The sequence below is a fragment of the Mastigoproctus giganteus genome, chromosome 10, assembly GCF_048544385.1.
Source record: "Mastigoproctus giganteus isolate SK-2022 chromosome 10, ASM4854438v1, whole genome shotgun sequence".
Classification (NCBI taxonomy): Eukaryota; Metazoa; Arthropoda; class Arachnida; order Uropygi; family Thelyphonidae; genus Mastigoproctus; species Mastigoproctus giganteus.
In genome coordinates, this window is record NC_143584.1 from 70,118,059 (window position 1) to 70,138,868 (window position 20,810).

Genomic DNA, 20,810 nt, shown 5'->3' on the forward strand with positions numbered 1-20,810 from the left:
GGACAGATAACTTATGTGATCAAGACCCACTAATATTCTTAAAATTGGACAGATGCTATACTATTGTGATTTTCTCTTGTAGAGAATCTGAGTCCTCATTTTGAATTTAAATCAATGTTTTGAAATTTAACCAAATCAAAAATAAAAATAGAATACTAAATATAACAAATGAGATCATAAATTATATTTTGTCAGGAAATCTCTTACTTGAGATATTTTCCAGGAATAACTGCATCCACATAAGATGTAACAATCAGGATAGAAGGAAATTGTTTCAATGAAGGGAAAAACCCTGCAACAAGACAAAGAAATAAAAAATAAGCTTTTACCCTAATTTCATGCATAGCGAATAATTGAGAGTATAATGGGAGAAGATTACCCGAAGCTTGATGGGGGTTTTTCGTCTATACCATCTTCAAAGGAGAAGTGAGCACCTGTCGAAGGCTGTATATATAGCCCTGGCATATTCCATTGTCATATTTCAAAAACGTGGTGGGGGGGGGGATGAGTAGGCGAAAGGAGGAGAAGCAGGATGGAGTTTCCCTCTATCCTGCTTCTCCTCCTTTCGCCTACTCATCCCCCCCCACCACGTTTCACGCTCCCTCGTATTTTACTAATAGTCTGGGAATTTGAAAATCTAGGGTTTCAGAACAACTTAAAGGCCATTTAGAGGAAAGAATATGAAAGTTTTATCGTGTGCGTGACTACCCCGTTAGTAGAGGTCCTGAATGGTCGACAAGAGGGTGAAAAGCCCCCATCAAGCTTTGGATAATCTTCTCCCATTGCACTCTCAATTATTTGCTTTGCATGGATTTAGGGTAAAAGCTTATTTTTATTCCTTTGTCTTGTTGCAAGGTTTTTCCCTTCCTTTAAACAGGTCTTTGATGAAACAATTTCCTTCTATTCTGATTACATCTTACTTGGATGGAGTTTTTCCTGGAAAAGATCTCAGGTAAGAGATTTCCTGACTTAAAAATATAATCTTAAGATCTCATTTATTATATTTAGTATTCTATTTTTATTTTTGATTTGATCAAATTTCAAAACACTGATTTAAATTCAAAATGAGGACTCAGATTCTCTACAAGAGAAAATCACAATAGTATAGCACCTGTCTGATTTTACGAATACAGGTGACTCCCGCTTAACGCTGATAATTTGTTCCAGAAAAACAGAGCGCTAAGTCAATCTGCGCTAAGCGAGCTCCGCATTCCCATAAGGTAACATATGTATTTGTGAGTTGCGGTCGGTGCCATAGGATATTTCCTAATCAATAATAAACGGTAGTGAAAAGATGTACAAATGTCGGTCAAAATATTTAACATTCAAATATTTGTACATATAAAATATTCTGCATTACAATACATATATAATTATGTGTTAACTACTTACGTATCAAAATTAAACTTAAAATTCTAATTAAAATCATGATTTTAATTGATTTAATTTAATTGATGAATTTAATCACGAAAAATGTGTCGATTTTGGGTTGAACTCTGGCCCTCTTCCAAATAAACTAAAATGGGTATTAATTTTAAATCCCCCGCAGCATTACCACCCAATAATAAAGTCAACCGATCTTTCACCGCTTTCAAACCTGGCATGTTTTTTACTTCTTTCAATATGAAACATCTTTTAGGCAACAAAAATCCTTTAGTTTCCACAAAAATCCTGCTTCATCTATGTTAAAAATTTGTCGAGAAGTATAACACATAATGCCCCTCTTCAATAATTTTAACAAGTTCCTTTTTGAAAGTTTCGGCCCCTTCTGCACTTGTGGCTTCTCCCTGGATTTTAAATCTATTCAACCAGCCCTTACTAGTTTTAAATTGTTCCACATTTTTTTTTTTTTTTTTTTTTTTTTCCCTTCAGATCATCATATTGGCTAATCTCTCTCTTTTTTTTTTTCTTCAGATCATCATATTGGCTAATCTCTCTCTCTCTCTCTTTGTTTTTCTTCAGATCATCATATTGGCTAATCTCTCTCTCTTTTCGTTTTTCTTCAGATCATCATATTGGCTAATCTCTCTCTCTCTCTCTCTCTCTCTCTCTTTTTTTTTTTTTTTTTTTTTTTTTTAATAATATTTAACTTAATTGAATTCTGCATTGGATATTAACTTCAATAAAATTAGTTAGTCTTTCCATTTCAATCCTAATAGCCGGCCTAGTCCTAGTTGCTTGCAGTGGGACAGCTATATTTCCCGCTGCTAAAATTAATTATTTATTTTTTTATAACTGTTCTTACAGTTAAACTTGCAAGTCCTAAATTATGGCACACATCCGCTTGTCGTTGACCTTAATTGATTCGCTTCAAAACGTATAATTTAATTTTCAAATTCAGTGTTTTTCTTACATTTATAGTCTTTGTACTGCGCCCAGTTGCTTTTTCATTCTTATCAGCCATTATTAACTCTTCGAAAATGTAACTGCATTGGTTGCATTAATTACAATACAATGTTCAAGTAAACTGTCCATTAAGCACAATGTCTAATACTGTACTGAGTGATGACTAGACCGGATAAATGCATATAATGCAAATAATGCAAATATTGCAGCCGACCGGGCTAGCCGAGTGGGTAAAGTACCTGCCCGGCAACCCAAAGGTCGCGGGTTCGATTCCCGCCTCGGGCTTGGATCAAAGTACTGCAAAAACCTTGAGAGGTGCAATATGGCCACAGAAGCCGATGCGCCAACAACTACCAAATCAATCAAATCAATCAAGCAAATATTGCAAGCAATATACTTGATCATTTTTTAAAATGTTGATCTCGGAACTATGTAACAAGTCACTGTACTGCAATTAAATTAGGGTGCGAGAAAATTTCTCAAGTTGGCATGGGAAACGTTTTAATGCTGTTTTGCTATTCATTTTAAAGTTATCGACTCCATCAAATGAAACGATTTCATTAAATATGCGAAAAATGCAATCTGTAAAAGAGCGTTATAGTGATCTGTGACAGCGTTATAGTCAGATATGGGTTATAATATAAGAACAGCGTTATAGCGAATCAGCCTAAATCAAACCGCATTATAACGGGGGACTGCTGTATTAGCAGGTCTCGATCACCTAAGTTGTCTGTCCAACATGTATAATAAAGTTTCGAGACAGCAGGATTCCCGTAATGTTTTTGTACAATGTCATATGAGTGAGTGAAGCACAGTTAAGTAGTCTGTTGTTTTTCATTTGTATGGTTGGAGGATTACATTTGGACAATGTTTGTACAGTATTTATTTGATAATAAATTTTCACTTGAATTGTTTATTATTATGTTTTTAAATTAGAGATTTAACAATTATTTTATTTATTACTATATGTACTGACATATTAAAGAATGCCAGTGACTAATCCACATTTCTGATCTCACTTTGTTAATACAAGAGATCATGAGGTGAACTCATGAAGAGATTTGATATTTGATGGCCATTCTATAAGTTGTCAAGGATTACTCTTCATTCTTAAACAAAACCAGCTGGTTTTATCAGTTGTGTTCATTGCTTAGTTCCTGTTTTTTTTTTTTTTTTTTTTTTCCCTATATATTTTTAATTTTATGGTACAAGATTTTATCTCCAAATGAAATGGGCATATCACTTTTACTGTATGATACAGTAATTATTAAGTAATAGTGAAATGCTAGATTAAATTCCAAATAGCAAATGCTTAATGTACGGTACTCACCTTATACAATCTGCAATAGTTATTAGGGTGAATTGATAGCTAAATTTTGGGTTGAATAATTTAAATTAATAAATTAAAAAGCGAGATAAAATTAATTTAATTCGACGGAATTTAAAATAAGCTCAAGGAGGCAGAAGTACACAACTCCATCCCTGGTTGTCATGAAGGATAATTAATTAAAAAACTCTGAGTAATATAAAACTGATAAGGCCAATAGTCATAACGATGTTAGTTTAGTTAAAGTCGTTTAGTTAAAAACGTCTTCAGTTGGCAAAGTTGAGTAGAGAGTGAGCACGTGCTGTATTTAAAATAAATATCTATACTCCCATGATGCTCTTTGCAACACGTGGGAATCTCAAATGTGAGAGATTCCAGACTGGGGAAAGATTGAAGGGAAGTTTTGCATTTATGATATTAAGTTTAGAGTGGTGACAGAACCATTCAATAATGAGAGCCTCATATTGGAGAATTTTGTAGCTGGTTTTTAGTTTAACTATAGTAATGGCGGAATCAACTAGGGAGATGTGGTTATGGGCATGTATTATGAGCTCGGTGCTAGATTGTCCTGTTCTAAAACTGTTATAGTGAGAGTATGCATGTGTATTAGAGGTTTTTTTGGAAATAAGCGCAAGGAGTTTCTTCCTCCTTGCGCTTATTTTAAATTCCGTCAAATTAAATTAATTTTATCTTGCTTTTCAATTTATTAATTTAAATTATTCAACCCAAAATTTAGCCATCGATTCACCCTAATAACTATTGCAGGTTGTATAAGGTGAATACCATACATTAAGCATTTGCTATTTGGAATTTAGTCTAACAATCACGGTATTTTAAGAATTCTATAATTTCTCATATGTTAGATTAAGTAATGCAAAAAGTTTATTCCATAAAGAGGACTTTTATATCAAGTGATTCAAGAGGACTTTTATCATGTGATAACAGAAAGTTCAGTTAAGCACAAGATTCTTATTAAAGTTACTTGTTGACTGTCAACAAGTAACTTTTCAAGTTTGATTGTCAAAATTATTTTACAAAATACATAAGTACATAGTTTAGCAATGAAAAAAGTAATATGAAACTAATAGAATTCAGTATTATTAATCCAAGCATTGTGGTATAATTTATCTGGATCAAAAAAAGATTTCAAGAGGAGGTTTTAATATTTTTTAGTGAGAAGTCTAAAATTGTGAACATAAAATATTTCATTTTATATTTTTATGGCCTTTGTGTACATAACTTATTTCAGGTGCTTGATATTTCACTTGCTTCTCTTCTGGATTTATGCAAGTATAGACAAGCAGATATGAAAGTTATGGAATTACAAAAAGAAAAGAATAGTGACTTACACTTCTGGAATGTGGTAAGACACCTTGCCAGTGTAAGGCAAAGTATCTTACCAAGGTCCCGGTTCTTGATATCAAAGTATCCTACCAAGGTCTTGGTTCTCATTTCCATTCATTCGCTGCTTCATTGGCTATCAGATACTTAAATATGTGTGTGAATTACATTTACCATTCAAAATATTAAATTTATGCATTACAAATCAAATATGTACGGCCAGAAGTATTGAGACATACAGAAGTAGCTGCTAGAAGACCTTTTAATTCAAAACCATAATGAATACTTAGTATGGTCACTTTTGGCCAATATGGAAAAATAAGCTTCTGTTTGGTGTCAGCCAAAATCCATCTACAATCCTTCTGTAAATGAGTTGCCAGATCTGTTTTGTGAGGTTATTTGGCTTCACTTAATTTGGCACTCCCATTTTTTTTCCCCAGATGTTCCTTTGGATTCATGTGCATGCTCTGTGACCCACACAGTCCATCTTTATGATTAATTTCTTTGTCATTATTCACAAATGATTTTTGTCTGTTCTTTGCTGTGTAATATGGAGTGTTGCTGTACTGACTAACTGGGGCTGTTTTGATATTTCGCCCACAATGTAGGTAACACATAATTGCCAAGAACATCCAAGTACAGTCTTTCCTCGTATAGCACGATAGTTGCATTCCTAGAAACCCTCGTGCAATGCAAAATCGTGCAATATAAACAACAGGCCCTATGGGAAAAGTAGGGTTAGGTGCCGACCACCCAAGATTGAACACACATTTGGAACCAAAACATTACCAAACACAATAAATAATCGGGTAATTTTAATCGTTATAAAATACTTACGTATTTTATAACGATTAAAATACGTAATAAAAATATAATATTTTTTAATTTTTATTATAATATAATAAATAATAAAAAATATTTATTATTATTTATTATGTTATAATAAAGTATTTTTAGTATTTTTTAATACTAAAAAGTCTTTTTTACGAATAAAATACGTATTTTATTCGTAAAAAAATTATTATATCAAATAAAATAGTCATAAAAAAATACTTATGTATTTTATAATACGTAAGTCGTAATAAAATATTGCTAATGCTTTTGCTTCTATCGTAAGCAAACTTGTTTTTTGTTTGATTTTCTATCCAAACAGATGACAGCCGTTCCATCTCTTCCAATTCCTTGTGTCTTAATCTAATGGATTTTAATTACACTTTGGGTTTTTCCTGCTATGGAAGTTGTTTTTATTTTCTCTGCATTCTTTGTAATTCTCAGCGTTGCCTCATTTAGGTCCGTAGCACATGCAATATCACACGGTCTTTCATTTCGCTCAAAGCGTTTCACAATTTCATATTTTTTCTCTATCGACAGAGGCGGACTGGCCATAAGCCGTACGGGGGAAACCATGGTGGGCCGGAGGCCGGTGTGATTTTGGCCATAAACCATAGTATGAGGCCACTATAAATTTTCCTGGGTAAGAAATTTTGATCCAGTCCGCCTCTGTTTATCAATATTGCTTCTTTTTTTTTTCTCTCTGAATCTGCAGTGTCTTCGCCAGGACGCTTCCTTTTCACACCATTTAAGTATTTTACTAATTTTTAGGGAATGAAGCACAATTACAAAACGAGGAGGCACGCTTGATACACATAAACAAAGCTGCGCGCCTGTAGCAACTGAATAAACAACACCGTAAAGGCCTAGATACACTATTAACACCTCACATTTTACTAAAGCACATTTCTGGGGGTTACTACCATAAAACAATAAAAACAATTTCCAGTTGCGTTTCTGCTAGTGGAATCTGTTATAAACTGGTAGTAAACTCGATCTAATTGCATTTGCGATTATATCGATAGCTGGAATTGTGTTGGTTTTTACGTTATTATGGTGAAATGTGTTTCTCCTTCACTGATATAAACACATAAATACATTTTCAGAATCTTCTTCATTCCTATCGTGTTGCGTTCAATTGGGGTGATTCCTCGTTCGACTGCCATTTCTTGTAAACACAAAGGCGAATCGTGCATAAGCGAATTCGGTTCGTGTTATATGAGATAACGTTCCCCTATTTATAAATCGTGTATGATTGAATTCGTGTAGTGTTAACACGTGTTATACAAGGACCGACTGTATGTTGTGGAATTCATCGTTTCAAGCACTACCCAACCTACTGAAATAGCTCCATACCATTAGACCTCCTGCATCAAAATGCATGGTCAACACACACGAGAATTTAATGCTCCATAGCTATCATTTTAAATTCACTGAATATCTGGAATGACACCGCTCCAAACACTATTTCATATGGATGAGTGGAATATTGGGCTAATATACAGCAGCTGTATGACTGAATCCAAGGCTAGCAGCTCCCTACATATGGTTGAAATGCCTGAAAATATTCCTGTGGACATGTCTTGTTATGATTTTCTTAGACAACATGTATGGGGCACTGATTACCTTCTGTGAATTAGCAGAAACAACACACACACACATTGTGATCTTCCATCTTTGAATAACATCTGCTCTACTGCATTTTGGGAGGTTCAGGTTAGTCACATTGCTGGTCCTGAAATGTTACTGATGTGACCCACTCATCATCCCAGGCCCCAGATGCCAAAAGATTCTGTGATCAAGTTATTTTGCTCTGAATTAGCACTCTTTCTTGAAATAAAAATCATTTCCTTATTTAGAGTATTCATTAACACTCAATTAACTAATCTAGAGTAAAGAAATAAACTTTACTAGATTAAGAAGGAAGGCAACCTTTTCTTTTCCTTTTGTGTATATATATATTAATTACTAACCTCCCAGTGCTTGGTCACAGAGTGGTATTGCTCCTCCTTCTACCTGGCAGGGCTGTTAACCTGTTAGTACTCAAGGCGTGGCCTGACCAATTGCCTTGCACAAAGGTATAATTCACCTCCTGGGGTTTCTCAGTTGATCCGGTCATGGGGAAGACAAGTGACCCTTTCAATTTTCAGGAAGATGTTGTTGTTGGAGTATGCTTAGCAGGAGCCACTATTGAGAAAATAAAGGAAATCACTGGTCAAAAGCAACCATCTGGAAAGAATGCAGCTCTGAAAGGAAGAAATATGACAAAGTCAGTACTCCAAGAACAAAAGAAGTACCCTGAAATCACAACCGTAAGAACCTTGAGAGCTTCTCATGGTTGTGATTTTAATTTATTTTACTCTTTGTGCTTTTATCTTTATATTTTTATTTTGTTTTTTTAGTGTATTTTATTTTGTCCTAATTGACTTATTGTTAGTTTATTTTTAGTTATTTTTGTACTTTCAGTTTCGGTTCAGTTAGTTGTTTTAAGTAATTTTATTATTTATATCCCTGTGCACAAAAGATTTTTTCCCTAAGACAGTGAATGGATGTTGACTGGTTTGGAAAAAAAGATGAAATTTGAAATCCATTTCAGAAAGACATTGCTCAAGGAAATAACTATAGAAAAATATTCAGCAGGAACTGTAGCGTCAATGACAGGGGTTCTTAACCTTTTTGCTTTAAGCTAGCAAAATTTTGCAGCTTACGATACGTGCAAGCACCACATATTAAAATATAAAATTTTTTTGCTTAAAGATTAAAAATGCATTTTTAAAGTAATTTTTAGCTGTATTGTGTATACAAGAATTATATTTCTCAATTAAAAAATTTGGATGCAGTATTTACCATAGTGTGAACCTTGACTTTGAAGAGATAATGCCAAACCTTTGAAATTAATTTCTCCATTATGAAGAGATAATAGCAAATTTTCTTCCACATGTGATGTCAACAATCTGGTCCTTTTTTTTTGTTTTTGATATTCTTTATTAATGAAAAAACACTTTCACATGTGTATGTTGATCCAAACATAGAAAGTACTTTGAACACTTCTCTTTGTAATAAAGGAAATTTTTTGCACTGGAAGAACCCCAAAGTTTTAAAATAGTTTTCTGTTGGAAAAGAGATTTCAAAGCTAAAGATGGCTGCATATCAACAAGTTCTAATGCAGCAGCTGCTACTTCATTTTTATTGCAAATTTGTTCCAAGTTAAATGATTTCAAAATTTCTGTAATTTATCATTAATTCAAATTTTGTGAGGTGCTCTTTCAAGTTTTCAAATCTTTCTTGGAATTGGTCACTAAGGTCTTTGCTTACATTCATTACAAACATTGGGCACTCCCCAGCAGTTTTCCTCAGACATTTTTTAAGAGTAGGAAAATGAAGCCAATTTCCTTTTAAAACTTTATTCTGAAACACTTGAAGTTTTTTATTTAAATGCAATAATCTCCTCATATAAAACTACCAGAAATTTATAATTTTCCTGTAACTTCAAATTTAACTCATTTAAATGGCGGAAGATGTCAGCCATGAATGAAAGTGTAATCTTAATGAACTTAAAAATTTAATTTAAAAGATTTTCTTTATTGCTTTCTATTAGAAAAGCTTTTAGTTCTTCAAATACACTCCAAAATTCTGGAGTGTGCCTTTCCACGACTGAGCCAATGAACCTCTGTATGGGTAATAAGATCAGAATGTGTTGCTTTGAAGATCTTCCAAAAATATTTTTAGAAGTTGCTTATTTAGGGATTTAGCAATAAAATGGCTGATAACCTTAACAATGGCTTCAAGACATCGTATAATTTCTTTTGATCTTTCATTCGTGAACATAAGGCCTCAGTATGAATCAAACAGTGATAATGCACAAAATTAGGTATCCTTTCATCTCTATTAAGATAAGCAATAAGGCCTTTGTTTTTACCTATCATGGAAGGTGCACCATCGGAAACAATTGATACAAGTTTACTCATATCGATTTTGTGCGCTGTGAGGAATTTCATAAGTCATACATCTTTCCCAGTTGTATGACCAGTAAGCAGCAAAATAGCCAAAAAATCTTCACAGCTGCCATCATGTTGAATCAAATGAACAAGGCACATGATTTGTGATATGCCTGAAACATCAGTCAACTCATTAGAAAATAGGACTTGTGCATCAGGTTGCATGTCATCCAATTTTCTTGCGGCGACTGACAGTCGGTCGCCGCAAGAAACTGGATGAACAGTCGACTCATCAAGTGCCAGTGACACAACTTTCAATTCTACCTAATATTTCATTGAATATTACATCTGCCATTTTATGAACTTGGTTTGAAACTGTATCATTACGCAAAGAAATATTTTTGGCTGAGCTAATCAAGATAGCTTTTTGTTTTTCTGGTAAGATGCTAGCAAGTACTTCTAATGATGACACTGCACAATTTTTTATTATTTCTCCAATAGTTTAAGGCAATGAATTATTTGCGATTATATTTAATAAAATAAATGAAACTTCATTCGTTAACACTTTACTACTATTAGCTTGACCTAAATTTAAAATATTTTTCTGTCTTTCAAGTATCTTTTTTTATTCTTGAAGCTTAGCTTTTCTAATATCACTAAATTTGGAAAAGCTTCATGAAAGTTCCTATGGCATGTTTGATAATGTCTTTTACAATTTGACTTCCGATAGCCAGCCAAACACGTCTAACATAATAAGCAAATTACAGTTCCACTACTTTTATCCATTAAAAAATAATCATATTCTTAAGAGGATTGAAATGCATACTTTTTAATTTTTTGCATTTGAACCATCTAGGTCTAAATCAGACGACTGCAAAGGTAGTGTTAACCCATCATTTTTGCCTCATCATGGTTGTTTTGATTTATTTTTAAAAACTTATCCATTTTGAAAGGGTTTAGTAACTTTAGTTAAATCTCTTAAAAGAAAATACATTTAAGCATTTGCACACAAACTCAAAAGATTTCTTACTATAACACTTTCATCACCTTTAAAGTCAGCACTATATACAGTGAAACTTCTCCTAACGGACACCTCTCGTTAACGGACATTTTCAAATTCCCCAACTCACCTCCATTGGTTTTAACGTGTTTTCAGCTTCTGTATAGCGGACTTTCTCTGTAACGGACGCGGACAGGCAATCTGCACTGTTTCGTTTAGATTAGCACTTAATTTGATCTCCCCATAACGGACTGCGGGAGAGCTCACGGCCCTTTTTCTAGTAACTTTTCTTCCACATATTGCCTCAATCTATTTTCTATTTCCGATTCTCTGAATTTTATCAAGGTTTACGTCGCGGTTGTAAACCCTTTTTCAAGAATTTTTAAGGCACGTGTAAAACTTCTGATGAATTTGGTGTGTGCAGGGGGCGGGGTGAATTTGGTCGGCCTTTCGTCTTTTGAGTTTCAGTTTTCAGTTTTGTTCAGTGTCGTGTGAAGTGCACAATGTCTTCTCGTAAACATTTAACTTTAAAAGATACAAAGTCGAACTCATTAATGCATATGATCGGCAAAAAAGTAGTGTTCGCAATCTCGCTGCAAAATTCAAAATCGGGAAGACGCAGGCAGGTAAGCGACATCCTAAAGGAAAAAAATGAACTACTCAAACACTTTTAGCAACACGGAAATGATCAGGTTCAAAAATCATTCCCGAAAACTGTTGGACTTCAAATTGACAATGTTATGTACGAGTGGTTTTGTCGCGCACGTGCTAAAAAAATTCCCATTAATGGGCCTATTATTAGGGAAAAGGCTTTGGGGGTTGCAAAATCTATGGGAGTAAATGAGTTCAAAGCTTCTGTGGGATGGCTAGACAAGTTCAAAACTCGGCATAAAATTTCTTGGAAAACCGTAAGTGGTGAAGGTGGATCTGTTGATACTGGGGTTGTAACAGAGTGGACCGTCAAATTGGAAGAGTTATGTCGTGATTTTGAAGCTAAGGATATTTACAACTGTGACGTAACAGGGTTGTTTTTTAAAGCTCTTCTTGAAAAAACAATGAGTCTAAAAAACGAAAAGTGCCAGGGCGGAAAAATTTCTAAGGAACGCTTGACTGTACTATTGTGTACAAATATGCTGGGAGACTTTGAACAACCTCTTGTTATAGGAAAACCACAAAATCCTCGTTGTTTCAAGGGCATAAAGTTGAATCTTTTGAATGTTGACTGGAAGTCTAATAAAAAAGCGTGGATGACACGAGATATCATGAGCGAATGCATAAGTCACTTTAACCAAAACATGATTCGTCAAAACAGAAAAATTATTCTTTTCATGGATAATGCTGCATCTCACCCGCACATTGAATTGTCCAACATAGAAATCATTTTTGTGCCACCAAACGCATCTGCAGAGTGTCAGCCCTTGGATCAAGGGATAATAAAAAATTTTAAACTTCACTACAGAAAACGTGTTTTAAGACATCTCATTGCAAACATGAACGATGTAACATGTGCGAGTGACCTTGCAAAGAAAATCAGCATCCTAGATGCGATTCAATGGATTTCCTCTTCAGTAAACGCAATTAGAAAACAAACTGTTGTGAACTGTTTTGTAAAGTCTGGCTTCTCAAACGCAAAAATTGAAGTTGTGAACAGCAATATGGAGCACCAAGAAGAACAAGAACTTCAACATCTATTGATAATGTACGATACTTCAGCTACAAGTGACACTGGCTACAAAGATATAGATTCGAACCTCACTACAGAAGATGGTGCTCTAGATATCAACGACATTATCATCAATATTTTTCAAGAAGTTCCTCATGAGGATGAAATGGAAGGAGGTCATTCTGTCGAAGAACATATTAACGACGAACCACCGATGAAAATAGAAGCGCTCATACAAATCAATCGTTTAAAAATGTTTTTCGCCGCTGAAGAAGATACTGAAGGACTTTCGATGGTTTCTTCACTCCAAACAAATGTTGAAAACAAAATTATCAGCCGGAAGAAGGTGGAGAAGAAAATAAGTGATTACTGTATGTATTTTTCTTAAGATGAAGTCATAATATGCATAGCACAATTGTATGTATATTATTTACAAAAATATTGTGCAAAATCTGTATATAATTTAATTTAATTTTACATTAAACGTTTAACAATTTTTCGTTCTTTCTTGTTTTTTTTCTCACTCAGACTTCTTGTTAGCGGACACTTCTCTCTAACAGACAGATTTTCATTCCCCATGGCTGTCCGTTAAAGGGAAGTTTCACTGTATATACAGTACCTATTGCAGCAGCCCAACTGAATGAAGCCCGGAAGAAACCTGTTAAAACTAGAAACTGAGAATCACATAAAGCAGTATCCTCAGTTTGTAGCCACACTACGGCAAAAATGATTGTACTCTCAACAAAGTAAAAACTTTTCTTACTAAATAAATGTCAAATTAACAATAATTTATAAGAAAAAAAAATTTAAGAATACCGTCAAAGTGCAAACCTTAACTGTTTTCGAGATTAAACTTCACGAAAAATATAATTTTCCTCCGATCACTAACAAAAGAAAGGATTTTCTAGCAAAGAATGGCATGGATTTTTGTAGATTATCGCAGAAAGTTGGGAAATAGAAAGCACCTTTTTTTAATACAAAGATTTATATATAAATTTTTTAGCTTAAGTGAAGGTGCTCGTGAGCACTGATTTTAGAATCGGTAGCAAGCAAAACTTATTTTTTTAGGAGCACAGGTGTGCTTGTGAGCACCAGGTTAAGAACCCCTGATCTATGTAATGGAGCAGAGAGTTATTAATACATGAGTCATTAATTAAACCAAGTCTCTAGACAGTCATTTTCAGGCAGGCAGTATCTTAGACTTTTTTTTTTTTTTTTTTAGGCCTTAAGAGCATGGAGAGGTATCCAAACTTTCTGTGGTGAGAGAGATTTGAGATTTTTACCATAAAAAGTTGTGTGGCAGAATCTGTTTTAAGAGACATGACTGAATTTTAAAGGGATTGAAGTTAACCGAATACCCCTTCCCCACTGACACACACACACTCTCACTGGGAACTTTACAGTATTACTATTAATGCACCATATGGCTATTACCAAATAAATAAAAATAATAATAAAATTAAATAAAATAAATAATTAATAAATAATAATAAAAGAAAAGGAAATAGACAACCAATGCATTTTCCTCCTACCATAGGTAACTATCCAGCTTGACCCTTGAATTTCCCCAAACTGGCAGCTTCTACTACCCATTTAAGTAACTTATTCCAATAATTTATAACTCACTGGCTAAAATAAAACCTACTGCAATCCAGCCATAACATCTTCCTTCATAACTTGAATTTATGTCCCTCAGTTCTAGAATCATTTATAACCATGAAATTTTCATCCTCATTCATTTTACTGTTCCCTCTCAGAGCCTTTAACATCTCAATCAAGTGTCCTCTAAGGTGCATAGTTTCCAAGCTGTGCAACTCACATATTTGAAGTCCTTCCTCATAAGGATGGCCTTTTTTTTTTTTCTGATCTCACCAGGCGAGTTACCCGTATCTGGACCCCTTGTAGAAGCTCAATGTCTTTTTTTTTTTTTTTAGGTGTAGTCTCCCCTACTTGAACACAGTAGTCCAAGTGTGGTCTAATAATAGCCATATATAATGGGATTATGATGTCCTTATCTGTACTAGCAAATGTTTGATAAATCATAGAGAGGACACCATGGGCCTTCTTCGCAACCTGTGTGTAATGCTCGGAGAACTTCATGTCTGACTGTATCATATCTCCCAAGTCCTTTTCTTCCAATACTGACTTTAGTTCAACTCCACCAAGTGTATATGTTATTTTGAAGTTAGTGTTCTCCCACATATAAGACCTTGCAATTTGCTGGATTAAAGCATAGCTGCCACTTTTCTGACCATCTCTGGAGAAGCTCTGCTTAGTGGTGATCATTAACTACTCTCTACCTCTTTACATCATTTGCAAATTTAGACATCACGCCCTCTATCCCCTCATCAATATCATTTAAGAAAATCAAAAACAACAGTGATCATTGGAGAACCCCACTTCTTACATTAACCCAATCTGCAGAATAACCATTTATCACAACCCTCTACCTCCTGCTCTGAAGCCATCCTGCTATCCATCTAAGGATTTTCCCTGTGATTCCAACCTGTTACAGGTTATAAAGTAACTGCTCGTGTGGGACTGAATGAAAGGCTTTGCTGAAATCCAAATAAACAATGTCGAAATTATTCTCTAAATCCAGCTCATGAGTGACCTCAAAATAGCTAACCAGATTTGTTAAGCATGATTTTCCCTTTACAAAACCATGCTGCATATCCTTCATAATTCCATTTCTGTCCACATGATCCTGAATTCCACAATTGAGCCTCCATGATTTTCACTACTGCTGAAGTTATTACCAGTCAGCAATTTCCCACTACACTCTTAGAACCACTGTCATGTATTGGCGATACATTGGCACTTTTCTAATCCAACGGAATCTCTCCTGAGTCCAATGATGCTCTCTTAATTAGCCTCAATGGTTCAGTGCACTTAATTTCTGCCTCCCTTAAAATTATAGGGTCATCATCATCAGCCATTTTCAATCCACTGCAGGATGAAGGCCTCTCCAGCAACTTTCCAGTTCCTTCTGTTTTGAGCACTGGCCATCCATTTACTACCCACAGACTTATGAATTTCATCTATCCATCTCCGCCTTTGACTTCCAGGTTTTCTTCTAGCTCCTCTTGGATACCATTCTGTTATTTTCTTAGTCCATCTGTCCGAGCTATGTGTCCTGCCCAAGACCATTTTAGTTCTTTAGTTTTGATAAGAATGTCCTTTACTTGAGTTGCTGCCTAATCCATGTGTTTCTCTTCTTATTTAACAGTCTGATCCCAATATGATTCGTTCCATTCTTCGCTATGTAGTTCTCAGCTTCTCTTCCATTCTTTTGGTGAGTGCCCAAGTTTCACTTCCATAAGTCATGGTGGGGAGTATACATTGGTTCATTATTTTACGTTTCAAACAAACCGGGATATTGCTCTTCAGTATGTGACTATATTTTCTGAATGCTATCCATCCAAAATTTATTCTTCTCTTGACTTCCAGCCATTTATTATTATTACAGCTAATAACTTGTCCCAGATAAGTATATGACTCCACCTTTTCAATTACTGCTCCTTCAATCATTATTTCCCTTTCCGTGGCATACTTGTTCATCATTACTTTTGTTTTAGCCATATTCATCTTTAGTCCAAAATCCTTACTAACTGTGCATAACTGATTAAGATTTTCCTCCAATTCTTTGGGATCATGGCTTATGACCACAATGTCATCTGCAAATCGTAAATGGTATAGGTACTCTCCGTTCACATTGACTCTTTCTGCGACCAGTCTAATTTTCTGAAAGCTTCCTCAAGGGCAGCAGTAAACAGCTTCGAAGATATTGTCTCTCCTTGTTGAACGCCTTTCTCGATTTTAAATTTCCTACTGTCTTTGTCTAGTCTAATAAAGCAGGTAGCACTCTCATATATATTTTTTAAAATTATAATATATGGGGTATCTGTGTCTTGTCTTTCCAGTGCCCAAAACATTGCCTTATGCTGTATGGAGTCAAATGCCTTTTCATAATCCACAAATGCCAGGCATAATGGTGTTTTATATTCATTTGCTTTCTCCATTAGCTGTGATATTACGTGAAGGTGATCCATAGTTGAGAATCCTGTCCTAAAGCCAGCATGCTCTTTCGATTGATTCTCATCAAGTATTCTTTCTAATCTGTTAGTAATGACCCTTGTGAACAACTTGTAGATGTGGCATAACAAGCTAATTGGTCTATAATTTCCTATTTCTGATTTATCTCCTTTCTTATGCAGCAAAACTATGATTGCATTATTCCACTGCTTAGGCGTCACACCTTTTCTAATGCACTTTGTGAAGAGCCTTGCCAGTTTTTGTGTTATGTCTCTTCCTCCCAATTTTAACAACTCTACAATAACTTCATCTTCCCCCGGGGCTTTCTGATTCTTCATTTTCTTCAATGCATGTTCTACCTCATCAGGAAGAATATCGGGTATGTCGTATGTGTTGCTACTTTGCAATCCATCTTCCCCACTGCTGGCATCATTCCCCTGCTCCTTGTATAATTCTCTATAGTAGTCTTCTGCTATTTGAATTATGCCTTCTCTGCTGTTTATAAGTACACCATCACTATTCTTCAGTTTCAGTATTATTTGTCTTTCTGTATTACTGCTCATGGCTGCTGATTTAAATCCTTTGTTTTCCCTTAATGCTTGTTCTACTTTTCTTGTGTTAAATCTTCTTATGTCCTCTCTGAGTCTCTTTCTAATGGCTTTGCATAACTCAGTATACTCAATTTTCTCCTTGTCAGTGTTTTTCTTCTTTTCATTTGTCGTCTTCGGTTCATCATGACAAGTGTTTCTTGACTAATTTTTTCTTCTTTGGATTTCTTTTTCCCTATAGGTTTCTTGGACTTTATCACTTTCAAAAAGTTGTAATATTCCTCGTCGATATCTTGGTCCTGAGCAGTCTGCAGAAGCTCAAACTTGTTCTTAAGTTCCAGTACATACTGCTTTTTCTCCTCTTTTGTTATCTCAAAGACCTTTTTATTATTTACTCGAGTCAGTTTTTTCCTTTCCTACATCTATATCAAGTGTACATCTTACCATTCTGATCAGTTCCAACAGTTACATTATTCAGGACAGTAACATCATTCACAATATATCTTCTGTTAGTGAGGATGAAGTCAATATCATTAGTAGTTAATCCATTTGGACTCTTCCATGTACACTTTCTGTTCATCCTTTTCTTGAAAAAAGTGTTCATTACTGACAGTCCTTGAGATTCTGCAAATTCCACAAGTCTTTCACTTCTTTCACCAATTCCAAAATTTATGTAGTTCCCCTTTCTGCACTATTTTCTCTTTTCCTGACCTTAGCATTGAAGTCCCCCATAATAATAGTGTAGTGGGTTTTCTGCTCATGAACAAGACTCAATTTCGGTGTACATTTCTTCAACCTCTTCATCGTCATGGCTCGATGTTGGTGCATAAATCATTATAATCTTTAGCTTGTACCTCTTAGAAATCTTGAGTATTAGTCTTGACACCCTTAGTGATGTACTTTTGAATTCCAAAATGTTGTTTTTAAAATCTTTATGGACCAGAAACCCAACTCCACCTTCACTCCTTTCACTGTTTCCATTGGTGTACAGCAGATTTCACCTTGATAAACTTATAAGTGATTCATTCCTTCTTCTTGTTTCAGCCAAACGAATGATATTCCAATTCACATTTTCTAATTCCTTTTCCAGCTCTAAAATCCTGTTTTCACTGATGAGTGATCTTACGTTATAACAGGCCAATTTCAGTTTCCGTGTATGGCAGTCTGGTCATACCCAGAGATTCTTAGCACCCTCTGCTTCCACTCTGATGCTCTCGCTGCCGTAAGAGGGAGAATGAAAGTTGCTGGGGACTGAGGGCCATTTGTTTCGTTGTGCTGTCATGTGCTGGAGGGTTTGGTCTTTTCCTCTTCACGCTGACCAGGCGTCTTGAAGAGAACCACTCTACACGTTCGTTGCCACCTAAGTGAAATAACAGGGCTTACCATCGAGAAGGTATCTTAAGGGTATATGCTATTAACACCAGGATCCTTACTCACTTGTGGGATTGAAAGTTTTTTAGCATTAGTAAGGGCACATTATCCAACAATCAACCACCCGCTAGCTGAAGGCAAATTTCCGCACATCTCTCCTACAACTGTCTTTCCTCAATTTGAATTAATGCTCTCTCAAGCGATTATACTGAGCAAGAGGAAGAATCCCATCAGCATTGAGCATGTTAAAACCATTCAAGGCTTTATACGCCTCAATCAGATCACCTTGCAGGTGCTTAGTTTCCAGACACTGTAAAAAAGGCAAAACTTGAGCCTTTTTTCATAAGAGCAACCCTTTGTTCCATTCACTAATCTTGTTGCCCTTCTCTGTACTCGTTCCAACAGCTCTACATCCTTCTTAATATGAGGCCTCCAGACTCGTATACAGTACTCAAGGTGTGGCCTGACCATTGCCTTATACAAGGGGATAATCACTTCCTTATCCCTGCTAGAAAAATTCCTGTATATCATTGACATGAGCTACTCTTGCAAACTGTCTGCACTGCTCAGAAAACTTCATATCTGCCTGCACAATTACCCCCAGGTCCTTTTCACTCTCTACCACTGTCAGTATAGTATCACAGAGTTATGTGTTACTCTGAGGTTATTGCTTCCCATATGCAGTACTTTACATTTGTCAATATTAAAGATCCTGTTGCAGCAGCGTACTGTCATTAGTGTCATTAACAACCCTGTCGACCTTTGTATCATCTGCAAACTTGAACATTAAGCCTGATTACCATCATCAATATCATTAATTAATTTAGAAAACAATAATGGACCCAAAACTGAACCCTGGGGAACTCCACTAATAACATTAATCCACAAAGAGCATTGTCCATTGCCACTCTGTCTTCTCCCACTCAACCATCCCTTTATTCATAGCAGAAATTTGCCTCCAATGCCACTCTGCTCCAATTTGTGTAGCAGTCTTTCATGTGCAACAGTATCAAAAGCTTTTCTAAGATCCAAATATATGATATCAAAATTATTCTTTGCATCCAGTTCCTTTGTGACTACAGCATAGTATTCAATCAAAGTGATCAGATAAGACTTCCCCCTTAACAAACCCATGCTGTGTCTTAACCATTACGGCAGTCTTGTCTAGATCAGTGGTCAGCAACCAGTGGTCCGCAGATTAATGTGAATATATTTGCAATTTTCGTGTTGATTAAAATGTTTCATTATATTCTGATTCTACTTTTTTGCAATTTTTGCCTTATTACGTTGCATGTTTATAAAAAGTCCAGTGCAATATCCGGTATTAGCGATGCTTTTATTGTAAAAAAAATATAGAAAGCTATTTTTATTTTTTATTGATGGCCTAGCCTGGGTATGGTGCAGTTCGCAAGACTTGCCCTGAGCGCCGAGCAGGATGGCAAATTACAGCTCAATTGGTGAAAAAGAGAAAAAAACTACTTCTGAACGTTCGGGGCAAGATCTGCGCCGCAATAAAGAACACTGCTGAACATTGTCAGTAGTGCTTCTGCCGTCAACAGTCAATTTGCTCAGCGAATAACGATTCTAGTCCGATTGTTTCATTTTGTTGGGCTTATTCAAGAAGCGGATTTTCGTCAACCCTATACTTGTATTTATTCAATACGATACTCTCTTAGGTAGGTGACCAGTGATATTTTTATTTTAACTGTGCACAGTGTGATATTTAATGGCATCAAAGAGCTTGAATTTGATAACGATCTTATTTCTTGTTTGGTTTTAGATTCAAATAAAATAATCCCAATTAGTAAGAAATAGCAAGTAAGCATTTTGTGCTTCTTAGGTAATACATTGCGTTGTCATGAGTTGGTTAATGAATCAGAGCCTCCGCAGCCACTGAAAGGCATCATCAGGTAGGACATTAGAACTGGAGGCAGAGAGAAGAAAAAGTTCAAAGTTTCAAGAAAATATGATGCAGACTACTTGAAGTTTGGATTTATTCAAGAACCTGGAAGTGAACTGGATCCACGGCCGCTTTGTATTATATGTTCTGAGAGTTTATCCAATGATGCTATGAAACCTTTGAAACTCGGCAGGCACTTGTAGTGAAAACACCGAGATTTAGCTAAAAAGCCAGTTGAATACTTCCAAAGGATGTGTGGAAATTTGCAAAAGCAAAAAAGTTCATTAGCAACAATGATTGTTGAAGATAAGTCCTTAGTAAAATCTTATTTGCTAGCACTTCAAATCCCGAGGTCTAAAAAGCCGTATACGACTGGAGAAGAATTAATTAAGCCTTGCTTATTACAAACCTGTGAAGAGGTTTTGGGGAAACAGGCTGTCCAGAAACTGAAAGGAATTCCTATGTAGTAGTAGTAGTAGTAGTGGCACATGATGCAAGAAAGCAAGTGTA

At 35.4% G+C, this 20,810-nt stretch overlaps 1 protein-coding gene across 1 annotated transcript in view; it reads left to right on the plus strand.

Annotated features, from left to right (window-relative positions):
* Nucleotides 1-20,810, plus strand: part of kis (chromodomain helicase DNA binding protein kismet) — a 1,089,809-nt gene that overhangs the window by 286,726 nt on the left and 782,273 nt on the right.